The sequence below is a fragment of the Triturus cristatus genome, chromosome 9 (genome assembly GCF_964204655.1).
Source record: "Triturus cristatus chromosome 9, aTriCri1.1, whole genome shotgun sequence".
Lineage (NCBI taxonomy): Eukaryota > Metazoa > Chordata > Amphibia > Caudata > Salamandridae > Triturus > Triturus cristatus.
The window spans coordinates 920,954,722-920,976,080 of record NC_140592.1 but is presented as its reverse complement, the minus strand read 5'-3'; positions in this window follow the sequence as shown (position 1 = coordinate 920,976,080).

Genomic DNA, 21,359 nt, shown 5'->3' with positions numbered 1-21,359 from the left:
TGTTTTGGAGTGAGGCTACAAAGCACAGAGGGCCATATTCTCAAGGAACTATCACCAAGTTAACAGCACTTCAGCGCAGCCAAAGTTGCAATACATTTATCACCCCATTCACAAGCTGGTGCTAACAGCACATTGCACCAGTTTACCTGCGATAGCAGCCGCAATAAACATCTTCACAGATGACCCCAGCAACTATCGCTAATGAGATGCAGAGTAGGCATTCCCGTGCAAAAAGCTGCGACAACACCACTCTACAACATTCTCAACGACCAGCCACATCAGCGATAAGATCACAAAACATGCGATAAGGCGCGTTAGCAGCAGGAAATTAACACCTGCTCTGAACCGGTGCAAAGTCAGACAACAACCGGCAGCAGGCAAGAGAGCACAACCCAGAGCCACACATGAAGAACAACAAATGCACCCGGGCAACTGAACATGCAGCCCGTAGCCCCAATAGGGCAACAACACCCACCGCCACTACCCCCAGGAACCCTCCACGACCCCTGCCCGGACCAACACTGAGGCAGCGCAGACAAATTCAGCGACCTGCTGAAAACGCACCAACCTCACAGAACCAACACCTGGGAACGTCATTCCCCACCAGAGGCTCAGAGGACAACCATCCTATGCTTCCTGACCACCATTGCCCACAGGCCGATGGTACCAACACAGCGGACAACCAACATCCCTCCAAGACAAAGCTGCTGGTGGTGCCGCACCTGTTGGCCTCTGGTATCTGCCAAACAACAACCGCCAGAGTCCGAGGAGTCTCACAGCCAGCCACATCCAAGCCCCCCCCCCAACTGTCTTGGATGCCATCATCAGCTTGGTACCACACTACCCATCCTTCCCCCACACTGCGTAGGAACAGCTGGAGACCAAGCAAGGCATCAAAGCCATAGCTGGATTCCCTCACGTGTCAGGGGGCATTTGAATGCACACATGTCCTACTTGTGCCCTCTGGTGACACTGCACACAATATCCGCAACTGAAAGTACACGCATACCATCACTGTGCAGGCAATAGTGGACCACCTGGGAATCTCCACCAACCTCGACGTCAACCACCCATTACGAGTGCATGATTCCTACATCTTCCGCCAGCCCATCATCACCCGGCGCTTCCTGGCTGGCACCTATGGAAATGCGCTGCTCGTTGGCAAGTACCAAATGAACACACCACACACCTCAACTCCACAACCATGCAACTCACAAACCTGGGAATGCACACGTCACAAACTCACATACAACATGCCAAATAATATGCCCACCCGCCAGACACGACAGCACAACTCACTCATGCACATAAGCCATCATCTGCATGGCACCTCAGCCACACAATAGCAGATTGTGGGAAGAGGTGGGGACCAGGCATGTGCGAAGGAGGCAACTAACCGATGAATGACAATGTACACAAAGCCAAGTGTGGCGTCGTAGTGATGGCCAGACTGTAGTATGCAGACCACACACATATCCATGTCAACATACACCGCTGGTGTATGGAGTGCAGTGGACAGTGGACACAACCATGTCCCCCCAGCCAGTGGGGAAGATCCCGGAAATGTAGCTTGCGACGTCTCCCCCTGTAAGCGTGAGTGGAGTGGGCATGCGTAGGGGTGTGAATAAAAAGCACGTAGCTCTGGGCATGGTTCTCTTCCGGAATGCCCAATGACTCTGCCAGGGCGTCGCCCCTCACCCCACCATAAGGCTGACACCTTGAGAGGTGTTGCCTGTGATCCTGTGCGCCTGCTGCACCCTGGGCCGCAGGGCCCCGTACCATTCCTGCCAGGCCCAGCGTGCCCAGGCCTCAATGCACACCTGCTGACACCGGCGTGTGTTGATGAGGGCCCACCACGTGCCGGTGCAAGCTCCAAGCCAGATTGCCATGAACCTGGCAGCCTCCTCAGACCATCACGGCCTCCACGAAACCGGCCCGCTGTACTCCCTTCTCGTTGAGGTACTCCACCTGCATGCACAGCGGAAAAGTAGGTCACACATTTGGAACTTAGTCTTGATTACACTATGGCAGAGAACATCAATTATGGCGGATTTTATCTAACTTTAATCCCATCGATGTGGTGCAACCAACTCTGTGCATAGCAGTCCATCTACTGCCCTCAGGCCACGCTGCATTCGAGTCCTTCGCACATGTGGGACTGAGTCTTGATTTGTCAATGGCAGAGAACATATCATTGCACGCAAGGAGAGGTGTAAGAGGATAAAGCGTTTCAGTCCAGAGTATAAAAGGATCATCGTTATGAAGGTGATCGAACACTACAGACAACTGCCCTGGTGTCACTAACTCTGTGCATCACGAGCCAACGACAAGTGACTGTGGGCCACTGCTGACAGCTGCCTCCGGACTACACTTCGGTTGAGTAGGTCACACATTTGGAACTGAGTCTTGATCACACTATGGCCGAGAACATCAAGTATGGCAGATTTAACTCACTATACTCCCTTCGATGTGGTGACACCAAGTCTGTGCCTGGCATCCCAAACACACGTGTCTGTGGGCCCTTGATAACTATGCTGTCAGCCTGCACTGCAGTCCAGCAGGCCTCACGCCAATCCAATCCAGTCCATACCAGGCAGGACACGTCATCGTTGCTGACTGAACACCCGTTTGGGCCTGGTGCTTTTGCCTCCGTCAACCACAAGTCACCCCCAAATGTCATGTCAATGTCATGTGTTAGAGTTCCAGGAGGAGCACGCTGTACCACGCTGACCGCTGCCTCAGGCCTTTACTGCGGTCGAGTAGGTCACACACTATTCAAATTCAGTCTTGATTTATTTATGTCCCGTGGTGGGGTGCCTGTGCCGGCCGCAGTGCATCCGGGGCCACTAACTCTGTGCTGGACAGGTCCAAGACCCCTTCTTCTGAGATGTTGGATGGCCTCTGAGGTGATGGCCTTGGGGTCATCAACGCCATGTGTCTGTGGCCCTGCGCTGTCCACTGCCTCCGGCCCCAAATGCGGCCCACCAGGGCTCACACATCAAATGGAGTCCTGACCGACCCGGACGTCGCATCACCGCAGGAGGCACACGTCACCACCACCAGGTCCAACTCCAACTGCCAACTGCCAGTCTCGAAACGGTTGTACTGGCAGACTGACTGAGTTGCCCGCACCTGTTGTGGATGCCATCTTCTGCCTGATCCCCTGCTCAGCACTCCAGGTGCCACTAGCTCTGTGCACCATGAATCATCGTCCATTACAGTTTTGGTTATGTGCTGTGGAGAGCTCATGCAGCAATGTCATCTCAGGCAGAGTGTGAGACCTGGGACGGCGATGAGCAAGATGATGCAGGTGTGACACCCCCCCACTGCAGCTGCATCAGGAATGTCCAGAAGGGACACAATCCTAGACATTTTCTTCACATAAGCACGCTCAGCTCTGGGGACTCCACCGCAGCCCACTGAAACTCACGGACACTTCTGTTGGTATGTTGGGTGACCTCTGTACTTGCTCCGGCGCCTTCCATGTTGCTCAGCAGTTGACTCTGTTATGCAGGTGTTTTCTGTTTCCATTGCACTGGTGTCCACTGTTCAAGTTTTTGACAGCACCAAGCACTCCCTGCGGGCTGCCTTATACTCACCCCACAAACATCCAGCACAAGCATCACTGTACATGTGGGCCTGCCAATAAAGGGGCCGGGTGCACGTGTCTGTAGCCAGTTCAAAATGATATCTGCGTGTGTCCCTGTCATCTTGTTGTATGCATGAGGGCCCTGGGCCCTAGGACATTACATTGTGCTGTGTACACCAGATGCAGACATGTCACCGCAGGCAACGGGTTAGAGCTTGAACATGTAGCTTTGTCGTCACCCACACAATTCGTAAGGGCAGTGGACTGTGGCATCATACGCAGAGCCAACGTGGGTGTGTGACTGATATGTGCGTGCCCCTGGGCGTGGTTCTGTCCTGGGAATTTGCATCTGCATGTGTCTCTATGCCAGTGTGGGTCTCCTTTGTGGGGTGTAGGTGGTCCCTGAAGGGTAATAGACACCCATGTATGTGTTCTAGTTCGCCTTCCATGGGTTCGGAACACTCCCGCAACTGTTGGGCCACCTCTTTTTGGCATTCTGACACTTGGATTTGGTGTGCCATGTGTGGGTCGGTGAAGTGTTGAGAACCTGCCATGCTTGCGGGTGCTTCATGCTGAGTGGTCTGTAGCAGTGGCCGGGTTCTCCTCTTAGTAGCTTGGCTGTCCTGGTTCTGGTGGTGGGTTGCGTGGGATGTCCATGGGCTGTTGTAGGGCATCGGTGTCGAAGGTGTGGTGGTTCTCTCCGGCATCTCTGATGTGTGGTCTTCTGTGCTCTGCTGGAGGTTGTGTGTGTCCCTCTGCAATGTGGAGGGGAGATGCATGTTGACATTGTGTTGACGTTTGTGTTGGCGCCTTATTCTTGTTTACATGCAGACTGTATGACAATGTACATTGTGACTGTTTTGGAGGTGCAGGATTGAGATGCAGGACAGTGTACATTTGGACTACATGATGGGTGTGAGGTTTTACGCGTACATTTCCATTTTACAGTTTCTAGCTCTGTCAGATGTAGTGGGCCTGTTTCTGCTCGTGTGCAGAGCCACTTGTGTCCTCTGTTCTGCAGTGTTGGGGTTGCACATTGTAACACATTTGCGTCAATGTGGATGTGCTGTTATTGCTATGTGTGTGTGCTGCAGTGTGCCACGGGGATAAGGGACATGATCCAGGGTAATTGTGGGTGTGCAGTGTGGTCTGCTTATTTGTGCATGTGTGCCATTGTGTCCATCTTCCCCCGCCCCCCAGTCCCTGGTCTTTACTCACGCTGTTGATGCTGTGTCAGGTCCTCCTGAGCTGTGTACGCACTCCAGACTCCTTGCACCGTCTCCGCACTGTTGACTGTGGCCTCCGTTTCATCCAGCTCCTCCTGTAGGGCAGGACTCCCACCTTCTGTCGCCGTTGCTTCCTTTTTGTTGGCGGCGTCTTTGTGCCTGGTTTAGGTTTTCACGTCATGCCAGCACCTCTTGGCCTCATCTATTGGCCTCCTCGACACTCCGGCTGCATTCAAGGTAGTCTGATTGTGGGTCAGTTGCTGGTTGTGTTCTGTCACCTCCATGACGCTGGTCTTGTTTTCGTGCAGTCTTCCTCTCCCTCTTCTCCTTGGCCTCCCCGACCCAGTTGTTACTTGCTGGTGGTCTGTGGGGCTTGTGGGGTTTGCGTTGGCCTCTGCGCTAGGTCAGGGTGCATCTATGTTGCTAGGCACTTTGGCTTCTTTCTGGTGTGTTGTTTTTAACGCGGTCAGTTGATGCGTTATCTGGTGACTATCGCATGGTACCGCCATGTTGTAAATACCTGGTTAACATGGCGAAAATTTCAAGCGATAGACTGCGATGTTGTAGGTTGCGTTAAGTTACTTTTGTGATGGTTATCACACGTTCTTGAGAATATGCCCCAGAGAGTCATAAGCACAGAGAAATGGCCACTTTCTAAAAGTGCATTTCAAAAATAGTAATGTAATGTAAGATTCAACTACACCAGTAAGTAGGATTCATCACTACCAGGACATGCCACACAATCAAGATATATGTCTTACCTGTTACTTACACAACACCCTGCCCATAGGGCTACCTAGGGCCAACCTTAGAGGTAACCCATGTGTAATGAACGGGGAGTTTATGGCTTGGCAAGTAGTGTTAAATGCCAAGTTAAAGTGTCAGTAAACTGTGCATGCAGGCTCTGCAGTGGCAGGCCTGAAACAGGTTTGATAGGCTACGTCTGTGGTAGACACAAGCAGTGCTGCAGGCCCACTAGTAGCATTTATTTTACATGGCCTGGGTATATGGGATATCACATTACAAGGGACTTGCAAGTATATTAAATATGCCAAACAGGTATAAATCAATCATATCATGTTTTAGAGGAGAGAGCGCATGCAGTTTAGCACTGATCAGCAGTGATAAAGTAACCACATTCCTGAAGACAACAAGAAGAAGGTCAGGAAAATAGGCAGAGACAGGCAAAAAAGTTTGGGAATAACCCTGCAAAAAGGTCTAGGTCCATCAGCCCCACTCCATTAACACCCTGTAGTTTGAGCAGGTCATGTTCCCTCTCCAGCAGGTCAGCCAAGCTGTGTTTCAGCTACTGCATTGTGTGTTGAACCCCAGTGCCCTGGTGCACGCACTGGCACACTCTCCCTTACAGGACCAACACTCCTGCATGGCATACCCTCTCCCAGGCCTGCCGCCTGCTCCTATCCTGATGGGGAGGTGGCGCTGCACATAAAAAACAAGTGCGGACACCTGTGCCTCTGAAAAAATTGGGTCCACAAGGTGTGCAACTTGTTGCAGCCGTACTGACACTGCCGCTTGCTGCCTGTTGGTCCAACATGGCTCTGGGGTGGGTAAAAAAAGAAGTAAGAAAATGAAGTAGAAGGGAAGAACTAAAGCAGGCAGAAAGGGAACACAAAACAAGTAGAAAAATTCACAGAAAAAGATAAAAAAGACAAAAACATTAACATACACAAACACACACTGATAAAAAAAAGTTAAATGAGCGGTGGATGAGTGGGATAGGGGGAGGTTTGGAATGGTTTAATTTGGATTGAAATCAAGCCCAACACAATGCACAGAACAGAAAGCATTTGAAATAAAATGGCTGCGCCCATGCGGACTGCGTGGTACCATTCTTGCTGCTTTTTCAATGCATAACGCACTACTGGCCTGAAAAAGCAGTGTAAAAGAATTTACAGGCATTCTTCCCCCTGTTCGGGGAGTTTGTGGAGCAAAACTCCAAGGTCTACACATCCTGCACCTTCGAACCTTGACATTGATGCATTATGCTGTTTGCGACCAGGAAAGGTACTATGTTCAACGGGACCTGCTTTGGTCCTGTAGCCAGCCCAGTGCTCCATCGCGGTCGGCCTGAACTGTTACTTTGCCTAGGTCCAGTGTGATCTACAGTAGCTTTTTTAGTGCTACCTGCTTTTAAGCGCTTTACTGTATTTATTCTTTTAAGAATATCTCAGATTCTATACAATGGATTTTTGCGTAGTGGTCTTGTTTTGTTCAGAATATAATTATCTATTTTTCGAAACCTGTTTGCAGGATTTCTGTAGTGTATTCATTGTGTTACTGTGTGTGTGTGTGCGCTGCACAAACACTTTACTCATTGTCTCTTTAGATAAGCCTGATTGCTCTGTGCCAAGCTACCATAGGGTGAGTATAGGTTATCATTTATTGTGTATTTAGCTTACCCCGACTAGACTGGTGGGTACTGCCTGGCGTAGGTGCATACCTCAGCCAACCAGGAATCCCTTTTCCAACATTGGTGTTCACTGGTGAGGATAGGATTGTGCAATACCACAGTAATTCATTGTTCAATACAACTTCATACAAAGACCATTACAAGTTTTAAATTCTCTGGTTTCTCTCAATTGGTCTTTTTTTTTTAACAAAGTCCTGCTTATCTCCAACAACCAGGGACTCTGTTTAGTTGTTGCACTCACCTTGCAGAAGTGATTTCCAGCTGTCTTTCATCTTGCAGTATGAAGGAGCTGAGGAGGCTCTGCGAGGAGAAGGGTCTGCGTGTGAAGAGAGAGATTCAGATAGCTTGGACCTAAGGTATGCTCTACATGCATTTGCACCCAAACGCAGGGATGTAGCAGCACCAGAGAACTCTGGGGAGGATTCTGAGAAGGGCCCCTTTGGAATTCAAAAGAATACAGAGCCCTGGTACTACCTGGAGTGTTCCAAATCAGAGCCCAGCCCTCTGAGAAAGAGGAAAGGAAAAATGACTGGGCAAAGGTTTCAGTGCAGAGATTTGATCCCACAAAGAGGGAGTCCCCTGCTGGATCTCTTGCAGGGAGCAGCATTTCCTCCCAAACCCTGTCCCCTGAGGAGCTCATGTTCAGACATGCTGAGAGGGACCTGAGGCTTCAGATGGCCCAGCTGGCTGCAGAAGAGAGAAGAGCTGAGGCTGGCTGACAAAACCCTGCTGAGGAGGGGGTGACTGAGGCTGAAAAGGCCTTAGGCAGAGAAAAACTTCCTCTTGTCGAGAAGAAAGTTTGAAGGAAGTGGACTTACAACAATTCAAGTAGAGTCCAGAGGTAGCCAGTATACAGTGCTAAAGATACAGTTCACATACCCAGAGACTCAATGCCTAACTTCAAGGAGGGGGATGACATCCACCAGTGGTTTCAGGTCTATGAGGCAGCTCTGGAGGTGCACAGGATGTCTGAGGAAGATTGGGGAGCTGGCATATGGAGTCATGTTTCTATTGTTGGGGGCTACACCTTACTGGCCCTAGAAGAGGGGGGCGGTTGAGGTATACCCAAATGAAGGAGTTCCTGGTTAAGGAGTACACATTCACCCCAGAAGAGTGTAGGTTAAGATTCAGGGTCAGTCCGAAACTGTCCCACCAGTCCTGGGAGGATTTTGTCAGGCACATCTGTAGAACACTGGATGGTTAGGTGAAGGGCAGCATGGTAAACACTTTTGAAGGGCTGTGTGATTGCCAGAGAGCACATGTCCAGTTATTGTTTTCCAGGGCTACAACAACACCTGGTTGAGTGTAAGTTATGTGACCTCAAAGGACTTGCAAAGTAGGCAGACCTCTGGGTGAGTACCAGAGTGTCTGAAATGCATTGGGCAGTGTTGATTACTCACAACTGAGGGGGAGGATCACAGTAACCGAGACAGGTCCCAGGAAAGTGGTGGTGAGGGGGTAAAGGATCCCATGTCCTTTCTCATAGTAGAAGGAAAGTGCGGGTGGGCAGAAACTCAGGATGCCCTATACTGAGCCCCAGAGCTTGGATTGTTCCCAGAAGGAGCATCAGCAGGGGAGCCTAGTCTGTACAGAGAGACCCTCTACTGAGGGCGGCCTAACAGTGTCAGGAGGACTTGGGGGACCGGCTGCCAAAAGCACCCAACCAGTTCTGGTTTCTAACAGTACCACTCCAAAAAGGAGAATGCAGAAGCCCAGATGGAGGAGTAAGAGGTGGAAACAGTCAAGTATTAAATATCAGGATGGAGTAAACATGTTCCTGACTGGAACAAGTTTTTGTAGTCTGGAATTAAATGTATTACTGGAGCTTCTAGTGAACAACCTTCTAACCTCCTTTAAGGGTAAGTAACTACCTTTTCAATTTGTATAGATAGTTTAAGAAAAATGAATGTACAAATGGTTTTGATCTTTGTTGTCCCCAGGAAAGTTAGACATTACAGGGCTGAGGATTGTTGAAGGCCGCAGGCCCTGGTATTAATGTGATTGAGGTTGGATGGAGAAAACTGTTCCCTCTTAAGGCTATACTCCTATCAGCCACTAGACTGGTGCACCATGGTAAATTCATACTGGCACAATCCATGGTCTAAGGAGATGTCTGCCGAGTGCTGAAATATAATACGTTGAACTTTATGATGTTGCGAGTTTCTTATTGGCAGATGATTCCATAGGTTAGCGCTGAACATAGGGGCCACTAAGACTGAGGCTGAGAGATTGTGACTAACAACTCTACACAAAACATGCAGGAGAACTGAGGTAAACTACAGATCCCAAAATGCTACAGCGTTCTCTCAAGACTTGCAGCATCGGTGGCAATTTTGGTATAAATTTCCTGTATGGTATGGTGCTCATTGCTAGACAATTGGTCTTCCATTTGCTGCAGCAGGCACCTTCACTCCCAGGAGTTGAATTTCTCCATGTCTTCATGCTAAGTCAGAGACCTTCACTTCGGATTGTTGTATATTCACATTGTAAAAGCTTTTAAGTTTTGTTCTATGATCTCTATATTAGAGTCATCAGGGTTTGTGCTATGAACTCAATACTAGAGTCATCTGGTTGTTAGGAATTCTGTTCTGGATTCATCTCAGTTTTATTAACTTAAAACTGAAGTCACCTTGCTGAATCATGAACTCATTGCTTCACTATTCTTAATTTTGTGAACTCTACTGTGCAAACTTTTATTTAATTTAGAACTAGTCAGAAACTGTACTCTGCCACACATGATTATCAGAATGTACCAGGCATAATTAGGATACAATTCACTTCTTATTGCAATTGATTCTCTAACAACCTGCCTCATTTGGCCGAAAGTATGGTCAAATTGCCAGCCAGTCAATAAAGAGTGTGAAGAGATTTCATACAGTTCCTATATACCCTGAGTCTGATCAAGGTCCTCATTTGGCTGACAGTCCCTGTCCCTGACACCATACCTCTCTAAAAGATGGCAATCCATTTCAGAGTCCCAAAGGGATCACATTTATCTCTAATTATTTTCCATATGTGTATGCAGCTTTCTGCAGCCATCCTTAAATCATTTGGCATGGTGCTGGCTTCCAATACAAATGACACCCAGATCCCCTTGTGTTTGATCAACCACTGTTGAGCTCCAACATAACCACCATTCTTGCCTATCCTCAATGGAAACCTGGATCTTTATCAATATGTAAAAACTCAATGCATACAAATTGGAAGTGATTACTGTTGACTATGGTAATCTGGTGAATTACTCTTTCTGGCCTGCAAAAATGGGATCTCTACAGATAGCCAGTTCCACAAATAGGAATCATGAATTCTGATCAATGGCAAACTTTCCTTTGTCCAGCGAGTTAATTCAGTTAAATAAGACTGTTATTTTCAAAATTAAGTTTCTGAGGAAAGTCCTATTATTCATTCTTCAAGTGGTGACAGTGGTGAGCACAAGGTTTTTGTCTAAGTTCAGCTCCAGCAATGCCAACTTCTTGGGACTACTGACTCATTATTTTGATAAGCTCCGACAAGTTCAGACTACAGCAGCATGAATTGTGTTGAAATTTCGGCCCGATTATGAGTCTGGCGGTGGCGGTCCTGTGGCTGCCCTATTCCCAGGTGGCTTTTTGGACTGTCCACTGTTGCGCCGGCTGCGCCAGGGAACCATTATTCCCTGGCTGTGGCGCAGCAGACAGGGCTATTCAATATGCACGGCTGCACCGCTGCGGTCCGCCGAGCATATTTCGAGTTTCCCCACCACCATCCTGTTCATGGTGGTTAGTCCGCCATGAACAGTCTGGCGGTGGAGAACAAACAACATATGCCCCCCTGTTTGCATGCATCCCAAGTTCCAGCATGGCATGGATTTCCCAGTCCATGCCATGCTGGAACTTCTTTGGCGTTCCCATTGCGGTGCCCGTTTTCAGGGCACCGCCGTGAGGTCGGCAAAAGACAAGCCCGCCAGACATGACTTGAACTCGTAATCTGGCAGGCGGTCCCTGCACACCTTTGGTGGTGCTGTGCTGGCGCAGAGCCGACACAGCACCGCCAAAGTCATTATCGAGCCCAATTAAATTCAACCATGAAGAGGATGTGGTCTAACGGCAAGAGCAGTGGACCTCAAAGCTGGGGAACCGGGTTCGAGTCTTGTTAGGGACGCTCAACATCCTGTGATTCTGGGCAAATCACTTCATCTCCCCATGCCTAACAAAATGAATGTGCCTGTCTCTAATGCAACTGGTGCTCGTGTAAAGTACTCCGATACCTTCGGTTCGAGTTCGCGCTATAAAAAACTCCCCAAAAAAACTCAAAAAGAAACATGTGCCTTAACTCTGACACAAGGGTCACTGTTTCAAATCACACAACAAAAACAAATTAAATCAGTTATTTTAAGTCATCATGTTTCCCAAATATATTGCTTCAAGAGTTAGTCCCTATATTCCTTCACATTCCTTCCCGGCAACCTAAGATGCATGGCTGCTTTGCATGAGATGTAGAGAGTAGGAAAACACCATATCTACTAAGATAGGTCACTTCTGCTCATTTGTCTAGTACTTACACACGATCAGGTCACCTAGCTCCACTTATGCACTATAATGCAAAGATGTCTTTGCGATGTCTAGCATCTGTACTGGAAGGGAATCCTTGCAGTACATAATACTATGCTTAGACAAACGTTTCCCACGTTGAATGTCTGCAGTTCTAAGATGTGGCACCCCTGTTCACTTCCCTAATGCTCGCACAAAATCAGACTGCCTAGCCACCATGATGCAAAGGTTTCTGTGTGATATCTAGCATATGTTCTGTACTAAAAGGGAATCCTTCCAGTACAACATACGTTGTCAGACAAACTTTAAACCCTAGCTGGTTGCATGGGAATGCCCATGTCTCACCCATGGAAAGCCGTCTTGACGCAAAGTACAGCAAAGCAGCTCAAAGCTCTGCTTTGTTTTACTTTCAAGCACCTTTCTACTGTAGAGCAAACTCTACCACGGGAAATACATGCCAAGTAAACACTTTGCGTGCTGTTTGCAGCACAAAAACTGTGGAAAATGTTAGTAACGCCACCCCATGATTTGAACTGTTAGCCTCTATATAGCGTACACTCTTCTATCCTACAACTGAGGTAGCACAGCCAAATGTGCACTCTTCGTTATAGAATAATCCTAACTGCAATGCCTGTTTCTTTTGCCTATTGTAGGGTGGGTGCAGACCAGTATTAAAAAAAAGTAAAGTTCTATCACTGGTGTCTTACACCCTGGATTATGTGGAAACACCTTTGATCTAGCATTTGCTATATTTTGATACATTACAAGATGCTGTAAAGTGCCCGCTGAGAGACATATTTCAAATATTTCTTGTGGTAGCTGGACTCAGTCACTGCATTGGTTTGATACATGATATGTGCAGTAGTCTAGACGTGGACTAGAACCTAATACTTCAGGGATCCACTCAACAGGATCTCAAGTCTCAATTCAACCTCACTCCCTCGAGGCACTCTCCTCCTTCTCCTCACAGGGCCCTCAGGTATTAACAGGTAGGCAGATGCTGGGGCTCCAGGCTCCGAGGTAAATGGTTTTGATTTTCCAGGTGACGTCCTCTCATCTAAGGTAGGCTAGTAGGCCTTGGCCCCCAGTCCTGGTCACAACAGGCAGAAGTCATGCTGAGCATTTCAAAGTTGATGTACTGCTAACGTTTGACATTTTTGGGAGGCTCCAGCTCCCCTTTTTCTAATCAATTTCCACACACAAATGTTATGTAGTGTGTTAGTCATTGAAGTTCATGTACTGGGGGCTGCCCTCTTTCAATTGCCCACTCCTCTAGCCTGTCCTTTTTCCAAGAAAAAGTAAGTCACAGCAGGAGGGACTCCAAAATTGATTGCCCCATAACCCAGGCCATGGAAGTGACTAGAGGATACATCTGGATGTCAGCCTCACTGACATACACGAACCAAAAGGTTACACGGAGCCCCAACCCTCCCTTTTCTGATTATCTTATTTGCCCCCATCTCCTTCTGTAGTGTGTTTCCAGAATGGCCATTTGTAGTGTTCCCTATGTTAGCCTAATTCTTCACATTGTAGGCCTCATTTTCTTTTGAACACATTACTATATAAATAAGTTTGCTTTGTGTCACGTTGTATTTTCACCTAGAACCTGCATGTATTTTCGTGCTGTGTTCTTTTCCTGGGATTAAGTCTGAACACCTTGGACAAAGACAAACAACAATGACCCTTGGTATTTGTCTCTGGTCAAACACTAGCACCTAGACAAAACACAAGAATGCAGCAGCTGTTTATGGGCATCATGTCTTGTCATATAACTGAGCACAGGAGTTCAAAAACGCCCACATTGAGCAAAGGTCCTGAGGCAATATTGCTGTATCATCTGAGATGTAGAATGGCCATCTTTGGCACGGGTTCTGCCACTAATCCCAGATATCTTTGATATATAATCATTTAGCTTCAATAGAAAGGAGGAGTAGGCTAATCTGTTTTATAACATGACAGGGCTTTTGTTATGGTATATGATTTTTTAACCATGCTAACAGTATTTTTGGTAGACATTTGTATTCTAATTGTGGCGCAAATACTGCATCTTAGAACATAATAGTTTAAATAAATATTCTAACCTTCCTTTGTGTCTCTTGTTTATCTTATTGTGGATAAGTATGAGTGAGAGAGTGAGTGTCCTCTTACTGCGATCCTTGAGAGGGTCGAGATTGTTGTGTTCTGGGGTGCCAATTCACTTGTTTCTCTGGTAAAGTTAGGAGGGCGAGTAAGGCACTATAGCTAGTCAGACTAGGGCTCCTAGATACTGAGGTGGTATGGTAGCTCAGTCCCTACATGCCGATGTTCTATGGTCCTAAGCATAGTTCTGTTCCTGGGCAGAATCCCTGCAACAGTTCCTGATATGTGGCCTGGCCCCACTGACCAGTGACCCTTTCAGAATCAAAGGATCCTTTTGAAGTGCACAAGAAAGCATGGTGCTCACTTCCTTCAGTGTGAGTGTCCCACCCAACTCTCAGGGATGTAGGCTATTCACAAATCTGTCTGGGATGACTCCTTAATCTCTACGTGCCTTTCCAAGGCCCTGGGCTGCCAATATAGAATCCACAGGCCTATTGAACTGTATCACGCACAGGCACACATACATTACAGTACTCACATGCAATCAAATTTGCATTGCACACTGCTACATACTAACTTGATGTAGGCCAAGGGTGAGTTAGGTACAGAGCAGTGGAACTTTAGATAAGTGGGGTGGTAGGCCTCGCTCCAATGACACATGTAAAAAGACCTGTTCACTCTACTGATCACAATTGTAAAAAGGTGTGCTGCCACCACGGCGCTCATTCTGTCGTGTAGTTCATACAAATCTACCTAGGATCTGCGTGTTTAGACAACATAAAGTAAGGGATTGGTTTTCAGACTGATTCCCGACACCCCCAAAGGATATGCTAGTCTGTAGACCAGCTATCTCATAGTGCAACTGTAAGCCTTATGAAGGAGCGATTAGTTTCTGGCAACTATCAAACATGACAACCCTTGATCCTGAAGGGACCGTGGAAACAGTATAGTACTTTTCGCTCAGTCACTCGTGCTCACTTCTTCTCAGAGAAATTTACAGAATAAACGATGGGGATGTTTTCAATAAGCATTTATTGAACCAGCATCATTCTAGTATAAAATATGTGTGCTGCAACAACCATTAGACAGAAACAGATATATACCATTACAAGCACCAACAGAGTAAATAAAAGGTAGAATTCTACCATGGTGCTAAAAGAGTGAATATATGAAGGCATATAGTTACATGACAGTAATCCTGAGTACTCCTAAGATGCAGACTCTAACTAACTGTACCTAAATGTACCTAGCATGTATGAAGGTGTACAGCCAAGAATCACCCTAGGAAAGAGGCAACCCCATTACAAGATGGAAGAGAATGAAGGACCCCATCTTGGTATCGTGTTGGACACCCTACGAGGGATTTCAAACCACTGCATGCTGGAGTGTGTGTGTGCAGAGACTTTAGCGTCTTGTGTCAGCATGGACGCTTCTCCTCTGGGTTGCCCAGCAAAGATGTGTTACTTATATACCCAAAAGGTATCCTCAGGGGTTCTAGCTAAAGGACACGATATTTATCCATAACTATGTAAAAGGTCCGCGCTAGAGCCGTTATGTAGAGGAAGGTAGGGCAAATGTAGGTAAAAGGTTGTTTAGCTACCTAGGTCTATATGCGGGTACATTGGGGCTCCTAACATTGCTATTTAACTTGTGGTGATGGCATTAGTCCTTTACCACTAACTGAGAATCGCTTGTGCAACTCTCCCAGTCTGAAACCCTGCAATCTGTGAGACACGCTTAAGTCTAGGTGCCCATCCATTATCTGTGTTCCTCCATGATGAAAAATTGTTACTAAGGATTCAGATATCTCTGCAGCTGGAGCACTTGGAGCAGGGTGTATGTTCATCACAATGCAGTGCACTTTTCCATCCCAACAGCCTTCAATGGAGTGCTTGAATTAACATTCAAGAGGCCCTATTTCACAACTACAGATATATTAGCTCTTTAAAACTCATTCCTCTCACACCCAGTTACCCTCTTTTTTCGTTCATTCTTGCTCCCAGTTGCCCTCACCTTTCCCACCATCTAGCTCTTTGTTATTCTAACCTGCATCTTCCTCTTGTGGCTTCCTACCAGCTGTCCTCTTTTCGATGTGAAGTCACCCCTCGTGCATCCCATCTGCTTCTCTCTGTACTTCCGTCCACACACCCTTTGCTCTTTTGTCTGTCTCACTGTTCATTTCTCCCACCACTATTATATTCCATATAGGTACCCTATATAGTCACAGGTATCAATGCAACCTTTCAACTATATCTTCCCTACATTACATACATAACAGTTCTTAGGGACCTTTTACCTAGATACAACACTGCATTCACAACGCAGATTTTTCCCTAGTTCGAATCTCATACATTATGCATGAGGTTTCTTGGAAGCACAGCAGGACTACCATCTCCAGTATAATATCTCTGTATAACGTTCAGCCCGACATCATCTTTTAGGCCAACACAGTAACACAGCAAGGTAGGACCCCTGGGGAGACCTATGGGTATATCTACATCGCATCTTGCTTAGAAGGACAGAGGAGACCAAGACTTCCTGGCTGACACACTGAACAGAGACACTGAGGTTCCTGCATCCAGACACTACAGCTTGCTGTGGTCTAACATCCCTTGCGGGGTGTCCAACTTGAGTCCAGGACGGGGTCCCATGCTCTCTCATTCTCAGGTAATGGGGTTGACTGAATCCTAGAGGAATTCTTGGCATAACACCTACTCAGATGCAAGGTACATTTAGGTACATCTAGATAGGAAGACACATTGGAGTATGCACTTTTTATCATGTGTTTTATATACTTGTATGTATTCAGGATTATTACAAGATAGTAGAACTTTACCATCCCTTTACTTTCGTAGTACTTCTAATCATATATCTCTGCTACTGTCTAATGGTTGTTGCAGCTCATCTATTGTACACTAGAATAACAACTGTTCAATAAATAAATAAATAAATAATGAAAACGCCCAGCCTGTTTATTCTAGGTATCTCTCTGAGACAGACAAAGTGAGCACGAGTGACTGAGCGAAAGGTAGTATATTGTTTCCACGATTCTGAGGGATCAGGGTTGTCATGTTCTGAGGTTGCCAAGAACTATTCTCTCCTCGATTCGAGGAGATTCTAGCGGCACAGTGAGCTAGCTGATACAGACAGGCTAACGTATCCAGTGGGGGTGCACGGAATCAGTCTGCCACCAATCCCATAGTTTATGTTATCCAAACGTGCAGATCCTGTATAGGTATAGGGACTACACGACATGGTGCAGCCAACGTTGGTTGAGTACTTATTTAACAGTAGAATCTGAGTAGTTCAGTTGTGCTATTTTCAGAGACCCCTACTCACAAAACACCAGAGATGTCTGGAGTGGGTGGGCACAAACTCCGCCACAGCTGAGTAGGCAAAAAATCCTATTTACTGGCTGTTGCTCAATCAAGCTTGAAGGATACAGTGTTCCTAAAATTGTGCATAAACACCTTACCTTGGTTCCCTTGGAAAAACTATTTAGTGTTCTAAAAACAATGACGAACCAGATCTTAGACCCACTGCAGCAAACACATTGCAATGAATTTTAGAAATTCGATCACCCTGAAACTGCTAGAGCATGGTTTAACACCTGGGGGTGGTATAGTAGTATTCATGATTGAGGCACACAAATCAAACAGAACAGAGGTATTTTATTCATGGGTTACATTTCCAGCAGCAAATGCCTGATTAAAAAGATTTCACTCCTACACAGATAAAGATGCACCAGCGGAATACTGTCCGTTTGAAGACATAGAGGTTCCGCTCATGTACCAGGAACACTTATACTGGCTTAAAGGAGCCCTACCCCACATAAGAAGAGTGAGACTCGGCCTGCTCAGAAGAGAAGGGGCAACGTGGCTGATATTAGCGGCCTACACACCACATCCTGGCATTGAAACAATTCCGGTAGGAGACTTACTAACACAACACAAAGATTGAATTAAAATCTATAGAAACTTGACGCAATTCGTCCTGAGCACACTTACAGTCCAACCAGCAATAGTTGCAACAAATAGAACTCAAGCTCAGGGTACAGCAACTAAAATCACACCACAAACATTACACGCGGTGATGGACAAAATGCCCACAAAACGTGAACAAATGCCATTCTGGGTAGCTCACAAAATAAAGCAAACACAAGGAGATGATGGGTGGAGTGCTGAACATTGCAAACACTCACCCCCAGTCACAGATCTGGGTTGAATCCATCATCGTTCTTTAGCTCACTTTGCCACCCCAGTTCAGACACTGCTATATGCAAATCAGTCTTGACCCTGTGCCTCATGGGAACAGTCCAGACTGAACTGCCAAGCCATGTCTTCCCTGGACTGGAAACAAGCATCCTGGGACCTGTTTAAGCTCAGAAATTAACACAGCTAGAGGCAGTATTCCTGAATACTACCCCGTATGAAAAACACAGAATGCTAACAATCTGCTTGCCTATGGCGATAAAACCACAAGTAGAGGATTGAACCACTTGGGGTACAGTATTTGCTGCCATTTATACCAGGACTCATGGTATTCCTTCATTAGCAGTGGTACCTGAGGTATTGAGACAAATACAAAACAAGTACGGAGCAAAACCTGCTCTGAACTTAGGGATGAAGTTACTAGGTAACTATTCCCAGGTATCAGCCATAACACTAGCTAATATTAAAGGGGAAGCAGCTTCAGTGGCTATCTGCCAATGCCTAAGGGATTTCAGTCCTATAGAACAGGAACATGAACTACCAAAAATAATTGAAACTGCGTATGCAGAATTAGGCAGAGACAGTCTGGGTGGGAAAGCTTTAAAACCATAACTGATGGGCAGTCCTTAAAAGGACACTTCCAAGCACACACCTGCTTCAACAAAGAAGAAGAATAAAAAACAACAAAACTTTAAAGGAAACAGATCTCAATCCTGAGGTAGATCTCCTCCACAGCACCCGTCTGAAAAGAGGTATAACCTTAATAATAGGGATAATATTAGGAAACCTGACAGGTATTGTAGTGAATGCAGCGATTTAGATGCAGACATTGCTATGTTAACATAAGCGCGTTAGATGTTAGAAAGCCATCTTGCCACTTTTGCTGCTTTTGCACATGACACTGCAGAGGCATGTTATTATTTGAAAACTGCTTGCTTGCCTTTTCTTCACATGAGAACTGTCTGTTGTTCACATCCCTAGATGTGCACTGCGACCTTGGTCTGAACATTGTGTGCAAAACCCTCTGAGCCGCCAGACAATGTATGTTTTTGAGTTCAGGTTGATCGGCCCACTCTCTAGCCATAATATGCACACAGCTGCAAATACCTGAATGTCGAGAGCCTTTAATATTACAGTTTGCATGCGTTAGAAACACATTCTGGAGAAGAACATTTCCATGCGCAGAGCAAAGCTGATCCTGTGATGTGATTCACCTAAGCTGATCTTTACGGTATGGGGTTCCCCATTCAAGCCTAGAGACCTTCTATTAGCCTAATAATATTAGTTTACTAGCGAAAGGAAGGTGGCTGCATTCCACTGTCATTTATACTATGATTTCTCCTTTCATTTTCTATGGTATTGTAACAATGCTGATGGTTTTAATTATAATCATTTGTCTGCTTATGTTAGCCAAAGTACTGCATCTTAGGACACGTAGTTTATAAAATAAACCTTTTAAACTTTACCGTGTCTCTGATTACTCTTGTTGTGGACTGATATGAGAATAATAACAAACAGGTATTTCTGCTTCCCACCATTCCTGAGAGTACTCTAAGTCGCTTGTTCTGGGTTGTCTATACATTGGGACCTCCGAGAGAATATGGATAACGAATGGGACACTGATGCTGGTCGGATAGGGGTTCTGGGTACTGAGGTGAGTTTTTGGTACACCACAATTCACTGAGGTCCTGGTTTCCTGCACATAGTTCTGTGCATGAGCAGAATCCCTGCAAGAGTATCAGGATACTGATACATGTTCCTCTTATTCCTTTCAGGGTTCATCGAAAAACTCTGAAAGGGTTGGACGGTCAGACAGACAAGAAGAGCGTACAAAGTACAGAGACAAGCAGCACGCTCAAGATTGCACTTCTAAAAAAGAAGAGAATCCAAAGCAAAAGCCACAGTTCAAAAGAAGAAGGTTGCAGGTCTAAAGATCAGACATGCCCAGAATTCTGAGGACTCGACTACGGAACGAGAATGGGCTCTGATGATGGTAGACAGTTCGGCAGAGGTAACAATAGCTCGCCAGAACCTGATGGAATTTCTGGTGATAGTGGACTTGAATGACTTTATCACGGTAGAAACACCCAATACTAGGGTATGTGTCCCACATAAAGTATATGAAATAACACTCCAGATGGAGGGGGACAAATGTGGAACAGTGAGAGGTCTCTCTTGGGAGAAACTGACGTTTGGCTATGACATGTTGTTGGCTGAACGAGATTGGCCGCCAGCATTCATCAAGGATTTCCCTAAAGGGGAAATGGTAATTCTGCCGGCATTCCCAGACCATATTGCCAGGCACTTCCAACACACATATGCGCAGGAGTGGGTGGTAGTCCAGGCTCCAGCATTATCCAAGAACCATGTATGATGGGATGAGGATTCAACCCACCACATAATTCCTTTAAAAAATACTTTATAGACGGTTGAACACTTGCACTAAGACATTTGCAGTCCAAAATGCACACAGTTCCGCACTAATGAGTGACCCTTGACCTTCCTGGCAGGTCGCTCCCCCCTGCTGCTGCTCCGCCGTCACCCCCGCTATCTCTGCTGCTGCCGCCGGTGATATCGAGGCCCTCCTTCACCCGCATGCTCCACCTGCGCCTCATCCCTGGTGGCCAGTGGTGGCCTAAGGTTCGTTTCCACTGTGCATGTTGCTTGCGTTGACTGTCTGCCCTCTCCTCTTCGGTGCCCCCCTGCCCCCCGCTCAACGCTTGCTTCTGTGCCCCTTCTGATTTCTGTACCCCTCGCCAACCTCTGTGCCCCCTTATATTCTGTACCACTGTCCCCTGTGCCCCTCTGATTTTGTGCTTGTACTCCTGTGCCCCTCTGATTTTGTGCTTTGTACTCCTGTGCCCCTCTGATTTTGTGCTTGTACTCCTGTGCTCCCTCTGATTTTGTACGTCTTTTTCTGTGCCCTATCCTCGAGTCCGTGCCCTGTGCCGGTCTCCTTTCCCCCATCCCCGCCGCTGCCTCCCCTGCGGCCCACCCCTCCGCACCCATTCGCTCCACCCGTCCCTCACCTCCCCCCTCCCAGCTGCTCCTCCCTCCCCACCTCCGCATATATGGCGGCCGCTGTGCAGTGAGGAGAGTGACCCTTGACCTTCCTGGTAGGTTGCTCCCCCCCGCTGCAGCTCCGCCGTCACCCCCGCTGTCTCTGCTGCCGCAGCTGGTGATTTCGAGGCCCTCCTCCACTCGCAGGCTCCACCTGCGCCTCATCCCTGGTGGCCAGTGGTGGCCTAAGGTTAGTTTCCACTGTGCCTGTTGCTTGCGTTGCCTGTCTGCCCG